The sequence below is a fragment of the Panthera onca genome, chromosome E1 (genome assembly GCF_046562875.1).
Source record: "Panthera onca isolate mPanOnc1 chromosome E1, mPanOnc1 haplotype 2, whole genome shotgun sequence".
In the NCBI taxonomy this organism is placed as follows: domain Eukaryota; kingdom Metazoa; phylum Chordata; class Mammalia; order Carnivora; family Felidae; genus Panthera; species Panthera onca.
Genome location: NC_138352.1, coordinates 57,734,373 through 57,745,954, shown reverse-complemented (window position 1 = coordinate 57,745,954; position 11,582 = coordinate 57,734,373). Strand labels below are relative to the sequence as shown.

Here is an 11,582-nt window from a genome sequence, read left to right as displayed (position 1 = left end):
CCCCCCTTTTCATGGGGTCAGTGTGGTGTAGAGAAAAATGCAAAGACTTTGGACCTGGTACAAAGCCTGCTCTGCTGTGTGACTTTGGGCAGGTTAGTCTGCCTCTCTGGGCCGAGCCACCTCCTTTGTAAAAGAGGAACAGCAAGAGCCATCTCGTAGGATTGCTGTGAAGGATTGTCAGTCACAGCGATGAGCACCTAAGAGGTGTTCAGGGACCCTGGCCAGTGGAGGTAGTAGGCATTTTCTCCTCTGCTGTCCTGCAGCTCTCAATCCTGTACTTCAGGCCGCTTCTTGTGGCTCTTAACTAGTTGCTGAAAGGGCTGTGTTCCACTGCTTGGTTCCTAGTAGAGGCTTCACAGATATTTGTTGGCTTAGTGAGGTTCCCTCAAACAGGACAGGGCTTCTCCAAGCTCTGACACCTCCGGGGTTCCCTTACACTAGTACAGACCCCTGTTTCCCTTTCACACATCCTGACCCACAGCACCCAGAAGGCTCTCTCCTCTCTCATCCTGGCCTCTGCCAGCTCTAGTCCCACTTGACCTGCTTTCCTGCCCATGGCAGCAGCAGCCGCCGCCTTATCCTTGTCTGGTGCTGGGCTGACTTTTGAGTTCTTTTCTTTTCTTTTTTCTTTTTTTTTTAAGTTTATTTATTTTTGAGAGAGAGAGAGAGGCAGAAGATGAGCAGGGAGGGGCAGAGAGACACAGAATCCGAAGAAAGCCCCGGGCTCCGAGCTGTCAGCACAGAGCCCGATGCGGGGCTCGAACCCATGAACCATGAGATTATGACCTGAGCCGAAGGTGGCCGCCTAACCGACTGAGCCACCCAGGTGCCCCTTGAGTTCTTAGTCCTACCCAGCGAGCCAGCAAGATATTGCCTGGGGTGATGCTCTCTTCTCTCCTCTGTGTCAGCCCTGCCATCTCCGGATAATGCAGCATTGCCCTGGAGCTCTGGGTGGAGAGGGAAGGCTGACCCCGTCCCAGAAGCCAGGTGGGAGCCCCTTCGGCTTTCCAGAGAGCCAGCCACCCCTTTAGTTCTTGCTGGAAGGGAGCCCAGGTAAGTGAGGTGCACAAGGGCAAGACAGAGAGTATGTGAGAATCCCCAGGCGAGTCTAAGGACCTGCGCCTCCATTGCTCACATCCCATCTCCCCACCCTCACCTCACCCCCGTCCCAGGCCCTCCTGGCCCAGCAAGCTGGCTGGGGTTGGGCTGAAGGAAGGAAAGAGAAACATACATTTATCAAATGCCTTTTCTGCAAGCCAGCCATGACGCTTAGTTACTTTCACAAACATTGTCTCTCCACTTTCTTCACTAAAAGAAAGTTCATTTTCCTAATGTTTTAGTTATTTCTTTAAGTTTTATTTATTTAGGTAATCTCTACACCCAGTATGGGGCTTGAACTCATGACCCTGAATCAAGAGTTGCACGCTTTTCCAACTGAGCCAGCCAGGGGCCCCTTCCTAATATTTTAATAGGTAGTATAGCGCATGGTATAAAACTCAGACGATTCAAAATGGTGAAGAATTAGTCTTTCTCCTTTCCTGTCCCCTAGATCCCCTCTGCAGGAGCAACCACAATTACTCCAGTCTTGTATGCATCCCAGAAAGATTCTATGCATTTGCAAATGTCTATTATACTTTACTTCCCATGACTCACACAAGAGGGAAAATGAGGCCCTCAGAGAAGTGAAGTACTTTGACTAAGGTCACACAGCTGGTAAGTTGGCAGAGCTGGGATTTGGAAGCAGATCTAACTGAAAAACTCAGCTCCTTTCACCGCCCACGCTCTGGCAGAGGTAAGCCCTGGCATTGACAAAGCCTCTCCTGAACCACTGGCTGTGACAAATCTCCATTCTAAGGCCCTGGAGATCTGCCTTCCTGTCCGTTGAATGTCCAATGCCTGTATTGACTTAATAAGGAGGAGTCATGCCCCTATGAAAGAAAAGTTCCCACAAGGGTCCTTCCTTCTGTGTGGCTGGTGGTTCCCCAGGGACAGCCTGATTCCCAGGGTTCAGAGCATTCTGGAGAAGGAAACCACATGAGCATGGGTCTCTAACTAGAGGGGGTTGTGGCTGTGGTTTCAATGATGTTTCCAGAAAATGGCCTACGTTCTCCCTGGGGGCAGGCTGGGCTGAGGGAGGTGTGAAGTAGGAGCTGTTTTCTGTGGTAGCCACATGCTTGTCCTCCAGAGCAAGGGAAGGAGGCTCAAGTCAGTCCCCGGTTGAGAGTAGGCTGGACATATGGACAAGGGCTACCCACCAGACTTCCAGGCTCTCCCCAAGCGTCGTTCTCTCCTGGGTCAGGACAGGGTTGGCTAAGAGATGACCAACTCTCTCTCCAGTGGATGTCACTACATCTCTGGGTATGTCTCTGAGAACTTTCTATATGGGCTCTCTGTAGGGCTTTCTGGATCCTAGCTTCCTGTTCAGTTTCTTTCTTTCTAGGACTCCTTCTGTGTTATGTCTCAGTCTGGTGTCTCCTCCACGTAGGGGACTATGTCCCTGAGGCCCAAGAGAAGAAGCTCTCACCTCACCCGGATTGGCAAGTAGGGAGGGTGCTAGACCTTCCTTCCTCTCAGGTTGACAATGTTCTTGTTTTGCTGAGGTAGTCACTCAGAACATTCTGTCCTTCGTGTCTGTGCACACAGCCAGCCAGATCTAGCTTTGTGCATAGTGGTCAGTCAGAGATGGGTTATGAGACGAAGGAATAAAGAGGTGTACCTGCCCCACCCTCCAGGGCACCCTGCGGCTATCTGTCAAGGCAGCTGGATCCAGTCCTAGACCTGACCAGTCCTAGGAAGAGAGGTGTAAATCTTAGCCTTTACTGAAAACAGTAATAGTAGTTAACAGCTGTATGGTGCTTTAAGGCATTTGAAGCCCTATACACATATTACCTCACTTAATTCCTACAACAATGCTACAAGGTAAGTCCTATTACTATTACCACATTACAATGAGGAAATTGAGGCCAAAAACTTGCTTAAGATCACACAGCTCGAGGAGGTGACTGCTTTTAGATTCTTTGCTCTTAATTACTACACAGTCCTCCTGGTTTCCATTTCTATTCCTAGAGTGGAGAGTTTGTTCCTCAAATGTTTATTGGGTGTCTGCTCTGTGCTGGGCAGGGGGTGGATTTAAAGGTACATGGGATATCGTGTGCTGGCAGGGGTAGAGAGACATATAAACAAGAGATTGTCCTTCAACACTAGAGGTGCCATAATAGGGGCATGAACATCAGGGAAACAGGGGGAGAGAGGTTCTCACTGCCTGGACCAACTGTCACCGAAGGCAGGGGGTACATTCCAGGCAGAGGAACAGCACGTGTGCAGGTGCAAAAACTTTCGAGAGAAATGCAGTGTGCTCAAGTGTTGAAACATCTTGCACAGTGACTGCCAGAGAGGTGCCAGAATGCTCAGTGCTGGTGCTTCCATCCAGCTTCCTGCTCCAGCCTGTCCTCCTGGTCCAGCCTCCAAATGCCCTGCACCAACTCTGGGCAAAGCACTGTGCCAGGTGTTGGCCCAGAGTGTGGGATAGAAGCAGTTGCCTGGGTGGGGGAGAAGGACTTTGTGATCAGCTACAGACACAAAGATCTTTGTGGCTGGTGTTATTCTGGAGGGGAAGGGAAGGCTGCTGGGAAGAGCTGCCAAAGGAGGATTATGGGAGAGCTTGGGGCCTTGCAGATCTTGGTCATCTCTGGACATGAAGATTTGCAGACTGTAGGGAAGGGAAGCTCTGGGTGTATGTGTGGAGTCCTTCTCCTTCTGCCCCTGCAGCTAGGTTTCTGGAGATCTGACATGCCTTGCTTTGGTGCTGGCCCTTGGCGGGTTGCCAGGGAAACGGTTGGCCAGCTCCAGAGATGTAGCCAGAGGAGAGTGGGTGACTCAGGCTGCCTTCTCAGATACCACACCCCCTCCCCATTACATGGAAAAGGCTCTCAGAGACCCCTTTCCCTTGGATCTTACAAAGGTGATGGTGCTTATTCTTCCTTCTCTTGGTAACGCAGCCAGTCCCTCCCCGAAGCTCTAACTGGCGGGAGCGAGCAAAAGTCCCCAGGGAAGGAGATGGTGTCAGACGCCCCTTCCCCCCGCCGCCCCCCCTCCCCCATTCACTCTGGAACAGTGGACCGATCCAGTTGACTTGGGCGAGTGTAAACTCCCGCTGTGTCCATTCAGGCTTTCCGCCCGGATGGTAAGCGGCAGTTCTGGCTGAAACGCCCTCCAGGGAGCAAACCCGGGATAATTATTGATGGGGCAGCGGTGGACTTCTGACCTGGGCCTGGGAGGGATAGGACCCGGAACGTGGGCCTCAGCCCGGGGGAAGGGCGGGTGGCGGGCCGCGGAGGGGGGTGCCAATCAACGCGACCACAACAGTCTGGCCCGAGCCCTGCTCGTGGTGGTCGAGTCGACCCAAACAAAGCAGCATGTGCTCGTGGCCCCGGGGGACCCGGCTCGGGAGCCGAGAGGGGACGCCACCCGTCTGAGCGACAAGGGGCTGCGCGTGGCGCCAGCGCCTCCCCACCCCCCCAACCCCTCCGCTCCCAGCCCGGCGCGCCGAGGGGTTCCGGGTCCTTCCAGGGCGGCCGCGGACCCGGTGCGAGGGACCACGGGGCTCGCGATCGCGCGCCGGGCGGAACCAGGAAGCGGCGCGCGCCGGCGCGGAGCGCGCTCGGGCCTCGGTGCGCGAGCGGCGCGCGCGCCCCCGCGGGTCCCGGCGTGAGGAGACTCGGCGGCTGGAGCCGTCACCCCGGGCGGGGACCCTGCGCAGGCGACTACGCGCGGCGGCCCGGCCGAGGGAGGGAGCGAGCGAGCGGGCGGGCGGCGGCGGCGGCTGGCGCCCGAGGGGCCGAGCGAGGTAGGAGCTGCGGGGCGACTCCCGGGCTCGGGGCCGGAGAGCGAGGCCGGGGAGCCCGCCCGGGCGGGGCCCCGCGCCCCGGCCGCCCAGACGCCCGGCAGGGCCGCGCCGCCGCCATCGCTCCGCGGGCCGGGAGGCGGCCTCGGTGACTGCGCGCCGGGGGCGGGGGGCTCAGGGGGCGAGGGCGCTGGGGGTGCGCGAGGGGCGTCGTGCCGCGGCGGTGGCGGGCCGAGGGTGTGGAGTGTGGGGACCGTGCGGGCGCGTGTGTCGGGGTGGGCGTGTGAAGGGCCCCGGCGCCGACCCCCGCCAGCGGAGGGGGCTGCTGTGGGCCACCTCACACCTCCGGGTTGCAGTGCCAAGTAGCCGCTGGCGTCCCCTTGCTTTTTCTCCTTTTTCGAAAGAAGGATCTGCGACTCCCGGGGGTGGGATGAGCTCGGGGGGTGCCCGGTGGGGTGGGAGGTGTTCGCCTAGCCTCGAGGAATAGTGCCTTATAAGGAGTCAAGACAACAAATACGAATGTTTCCATACGGCTCTGGGGTGCGGGATCCCACATCAGGACCCGCCAAGGCCCGGGCTGGTGCGTGTGGCGGTGGGATGTGGCGTGCCCTTTTTTTTTTTTTTGCTAGCCGGGGCTAAAGAGTAAAAAAGTGCGCCTGGTGTCGGGGTAGATATGGAGAGTCGGAAGGGGAGTCGTGGTGTCACAAAAGCTGGTCTGAGGCTGAAGGAATCTGGCAAGATGGTCACGCTGATCAAAGAGGAAAGAACTTGTGTGGAGCAAGAGGCGTTTGCAAACACTTGTAGCCAGCAGTGATGGAAAAGGCGAGGAAGAAAAACAAGTGTCAGCTTTTAGGAAGATGAGATTAGTGAAAACCACAAGAATGTTAAAGGCAGAAAGAGATAGCGATCCTCTCTTTCCCGGAGAACCATGCCCAGTTCTTTTTCTTCTTGTCCCCCATGCTCCTGTCAGACCTTTATATCAAACAAATAGTACTGAAAGTGGGTCATGGAATGTTAAGAGCTGGAAAGGACCCTGGCAATGATGGCGCTCTCTTTTATTGTACAAATGAGGAAACTGAGGCCCCAGGTAGATGGAGAAGGTGATCTGCTCGGTTCACGCAGCTGTTCAGTCGTCCTGGGACTGAAATGTCGGTCTGAGGACTCTTAGATCAGTGCTCTGCCCAAAACCCTATGGAGTAGTGGATTTTTGCCTAAATACAGTTCCATTAATTGTCTCTGGAATGTCCTTGGGAAATGCCCCTTGAAAGGGCCGTGTGTCGCCAAATTATTAAACTGAGCTTTATGTCATTTTCTCAGTGTTCAAATGATGTTTATCATCCACTGATATCTTAGGTTTCCAAAGTGGTTGGATAGCTGCCTGGGCCATAATAAGCTTTCAGCTGTTGTGTATATTACCTCAAATAATTCTGTTATTGTTCGATGAAGATAATATAATTTTGCCTCTTTCTTCAACATTCTTCTGTTATGGTTCATTTGTTTATATTGTATTGTTTATATTTAATGGCTGTTAGAAAACAACGTGTTTTATTTTGTGTACCTTTCACATTTTTCTAATTTTATGTCGTAACACCGTGAACATTGGATCAGTTCTGATCATTTCACATGGTGGAATCCTATTGATTGACCTTATATCAAGGCTTTGGGTTTTTTATTTGTTTTGGTACCAATTTCCATCTCATGGAAGATTACAGTTGTTAGAATTGATAGTATAAATGGGAGAAGGGGCTGCCAATTTTAAGAAAAATTTACCATGAGACAATTTGTTTTTTTTTTTAATTTTTTTCCAACGTTTTTTATTTATTTTTGGGACAGAGAGAGACAGAGCATGAACGGGGGAGGGGCAGAGAGAGAGAGGGAGACACAGAATCGGAAACAGGCTCCAGGCTCCGAGCCATCAGCCCAGCGCCTGACGCGGGGCTCAGAGCCTGACGCGGGGCTCGAACTCACGGACCGTGAGATCGTGACCTGGCTGAAGTCGGACGCTTAACCGACTGCGCCACCCAGGCGCCCCTACCATGAGACAATTTGTGATGTCTGTCCCGTTCAATTAAAACACCACCACACCTTTGGTCAGGTAAGTGTTATCTAGTAGATTGCTTGTGTTCCGTAGCCTTTGGAAGATGAAAATTTCAAGCACCTGGTTGAGATACAGGGAAGGAATGGAGAGATCTTTTTTTCAAAAAAGCAAAACCTCAGAAGCAAAAAAAAAAAAAAAGAGTTGATTTCTATCACTAGCAGTTTGGTTATTGCATAACTTGGAGCTGAAGTACATAAAATCTTTGCTGTATACCCAACTCAACAAATTATCCCACCTTCTCCCTAGTCCTGGCCTTTTCAGCATTCATGTTTTTGCCAACAGGATATTAATATGGATTGTATTAAGAAATTTAAGGTGGATGTATTTCTTCAATGGGTACTCCCTGATATATGTGATAGAAGGGGGGGGGGGGCGGGAAGTGCTATCATTGTTTGAAGTGTTACAACATAAATATTTTGGTCAGCACTTCCTATTGTGTCCCAACTTCTCATTTCATCTTCATTTGCTTGCTCTCAATTGATTTTTTAAAATGTTCTTTACATAGACAAAAACCACATCAAGACTAGCAAAGGGTGTCATTATTGCTCTTTTGGTACTTATGTCAAGTTTTTCAAGTTATATTAGTGTTGGTTTTCAAGTTATTTGTGATTTGTGTTAGGTTTATATTTATGAACGTGCGTGTGGTGGTTCATTTGGCTTGTTTTTATGTAGGTAGGTGATAGAAGCAGTCTTGTAAAAGGAATATGTTATAAATAGGTAAATAACACGTGCAAGATTAGATTGCAGGTTGAGGGTAGAATCAAAGGAATCTTACTACTGCCCTGTAAACATGTGTGTATCTCATAAAAGTATTCACAGATCTCTGGATGTGCTACCTGCCAAGTGAGACATTTTTTCCCCTTCTATTAGAGTGCAGTAGATTACCGCATTATTCCTACAAAAAAAGGAAGCAAAAAACTTCCAGTTTTTATTAACTGGTTTTGAGTATTTGAAACTTATTCTTTTAACAAGTTAATTTGACAGTTCCAGGTTACTGAGTTCATAATAAAGTGGCAGAATACTTTGACTCCGGAACTTAATAAAAATTATCTTGAAAAGTTAGCTCTCAAGTGTCACTGTCCCCAATTTTGTGTAGTGGTTAAAGGAAAAAAAAAAATTCTTTAAGTCTTGGCTTTGTTAATAGAAATGTTCTAAAATCAGAAGTATTTTTTCCCCTGCAATGTTGGAAACACAACAGTTTTATGCTTATTTCTGGGAATAAGAAAGTCAAATTTAACAATCTAGTTTCCATTGATCAGACAGTTTTCTGTGCATTTAAGTCATGAGTATCACAGTGATAAAAACTTTTTAAAAAAATTATATTCATTTTTAATAATTTTGTCTTTATTTTAAGTAGAATATTGACATCGGATGTTTTCTTCTTATGATGATCCTGTTACTGAAACACTTAAGCCAGTTTGGAGAAGACTTTATGTATGTAAATCTATGCTATTTTTACTGATCAAAGAGAGGAGTACTTTACAGGAGTTAGATTTTTAGTTGGTTAAATACCCTCACTTTTGGTGTTTTCAGGGTTTTAGATGACGTTTATTACTTTTGTTAGTTTTGGTCACACCCATGACTTCCTTGGAAGGTATCTTTGAGGTTTGGTTTCCTTTTTTTTTTTTTTTTTTTTTAATGGTAATATTGGGGTGGGGGTGCTTCCTGTTTGTATTTTCAAAATTAGGTCCACATATTAACTTTCTTGTAGTGTCACATTTTTATTTTAAACATATAAAGCATCAGATGCCATGTGGTTTATCTTTGTCCATTTTACTGCTTTATGACTCCCTTCCCGAACTCAGACTAAATACCCAGTTGGGAAGGCAGGACATTCCTGAATCTTTTCCCAACTGAAGGACTCTTACAACAACAAAGGTGCAAGGAACAGAAAAATGGGGCTGTAGCTATCCGTTTCCTTCCAGGTACCTACATAATGTATAGTACTAAGAGTTGAAATGTGTTCTGTGGAGTCTTGAAGGTCAGAGTTTTAAAGAGGGCTTGCCTTGGGCTTATGTAATATAGAACCCGCCTATTAACTAGTGACTATAGCAGTTTTTCTGACCAACTTAAGTCGTACAGAATGTCATGGAGAATTTAAATAAGACTTAGGACAAATTTAGGGTATGGTAGTAGAACTTAGGAGAAATCACCCTCAGCCATAAAACTCTTCCTTGACCCTCCCAGATAATTTTTACATAGTATGTCACCTTTAACATAAATGTTGGAATACAAGTTATGTGGAGCCTTGAGAAGTACATCCTTGAAAGAAGTACATATAGTATTGTTCCAGTGATTAAAGCAAGTGGCCTTTTCCTGACCCTCAACTAACTTTGTTCTAAGAAGTATAAATGACTAAATAGACTCCTGATTAAATTGGAATTCAAACATGTTTGCAGTTTAGGGACAGTTTATCTCTCCTAAATTTTATTTTGGATCACATTACTGAAGGCAATACTGCATTAGCATGTTGCACAGTTATGCATAGTGCACTTTGTAGTCGAGTTTAATACAGAATGTCTTGACCTCCCACTCCCCCCCCCCCCCCCATATTCAGTAAAGGAGAGTAATAATTTGTCACACACTGGATATTTTCTTCCCTGGATTTATTTGTAACAATTACATCTATTTCCCATGTATTATAATACTTTTAAGATGAAAAATACATGTATTGATTCATAACGTTTATCTTTTGGAAGCTAGCTTGCAAGATCTATTCCGACACTCACCCTCCATTTATTCTTCCATTGCTTTTGGCACTCTTAACTTTTTTTTTTTAAAAATGTTTTACAGATTTCTGTTATGAAGAGAAATATCTCCACATTCTATGCACTGCTAGTTTTTTGAGGTGCTTGTGCTGACTCATTTTTTAAATTCTACTAAGATATAGAGTATGGTTTGAGAGCAGTAATGAGATTCTCAGAAAATATGAAAACTTTCCTTTCTGACTAGTTAGAGAAAGGTTGGGGAAGACAAGGGGAAATACATCAATGAGCCAATCAATTATTGTTATTTGTTGGGATTAATTTGATGACTAATATTTTCTTTTTTTTATGTTTTATTTATTTTTGAGAGAGAGAGAGGCAGAGAGAGAGAGAGAGGCAGAGAGAGAAAGAGAGAGGTAGAGAGAGAGAGAGAGAGGCAGAGTGAGAGGGAGACACAAATTCCAAAGCAGACTCTAAGCTCTGAGCTCTCAGCACAGAGCCCCCCACACAGGGCTCGAACTCATGAACCGTGAGATCATGACCTGAGCCAAAGTCGGGGTTTAACCAACTGAGCCACCCAGGCGCTCCGATGACTAATATTTTCAATGCCCATCAGGCTAGTAAAGTGAATTTGGCTTTACCCTGCAATGGTGTAGGACAAACCCAAGTATTTTCTAATACTGCTTGTTTTCCCCTTGTAGGGGATTTTTTCTGCATATGGGAGATCAAGCCAGAGTTACTAATAACAGCCACATCCATGGTTTGTATTAAAAACAACTATTTACCACTGTGGGCTATAGCTCTACCTACCATGGGCTCATCTGGAAAGATGTACTAGTTATCTATATAATAATTATGCCCTCTTTCAAAAAGTGATCAGAAAATTAGTTAAAAAGTACTTCAAATTAGGTCTAAAACTTAAAAGTAGAAAGATAATAAAAATGATACCTAACATTGTCCACTTACAGTGTGCCAAGCAGAGACTATTATAAGCTCCTACCATGTTTTAACTCATGATCTTCAGAGGGTGGGTATTATTTTCAGATGAAAGATGAAGAAGTGGCAACAGAGAAGTTGAGTAACTTGTCCAAGGTCACATTGCTAGTAATAATGGCAGAGCTGGATCCAGACCCAGACCAAGCTGATTCCAGAGACTGTGTTCCTGACCACTGCACTGCAAAAGGACACTTGGTTTCTTTGAGACTTCTGTTTCTTTATTTGTGTTCCCAAATGGACTCTTGTTTGTTTTTAATAGAAAAAAAATTTTATGTATTTAGAAATTTTTAAAGTTTATGAAGGTAATTGTAAGTATTTTTCCAACTAATGTATATAATCCTAGTGGAAATTATGTAAAAACAGAGAAGGTCTTAATTCTAACTATAAATTTCCTTTGTTGTTCTTCCACTAACATTACCATATACATCATGGGAGAAGAGCTATAAGCTATCTCCTTGGCCTCTCATTACAAACAAAAGGATCATTTATGCCAGTTTAGCATGTAACATGTGTTTGTTGACTGAAAATGCAAGTATCCAGCTCATTTTATTTACAACTTTATTTTGAAGGGGTTTGCAGCCCTCTTCTTGTTTTATTGAAGCTTTTTAGAGTTACTAATTGTGATTTCTGAGATAGAAGGACTAAAGAGTTTTAATTTGGGAAGTTAATTTTTAAGGCAACCAAAGCAATTATTCTGTATTTTAGAGCTATGCAAAGGCCATTGGAAACTAGTCTCAGAAATGTATTCCATTTTATATGTGATGGTCTCAGCATTTTTCCTTGGAGGTAGATTGTAAAGTTAAATCTTGGGGCCAAAATTTATTACCCTAAAGTGTGCTGATTTGAATTTGAGAGGTCAAGTCAGGGAGGAGAAAAACTTCAATTCCCTGAGCAGAGAGTATAAACTTGTTCAAATAAACAGAGGATGTTGTCTTCCAGG

At 46.5% G+C, this 11,582-nt stretch overlaps 1 protein-coding gene across 1 annotated transcript in view; it reads left to right on the top strand.

The window, feature by feature from the left end:
• Window positions 1–4,683: 4,683 nt before the first annotated feature.
• STAT5B (signal transducer and activator of transcription 5B) overlaps window positions 4,684–11,582 on the top strand; it is a 65,301-nt gene continuing 58,402 nt past the window's right edge. The window contains exon 1 of the mRNA XM_078437145.2: window positions 4,684–4,846. The gene's annotated coding sequence lies outside the window, so the exon portion shown is untranslated. The remainder of the gene's footprint in view (window positions 4,847–11,582) is intronic.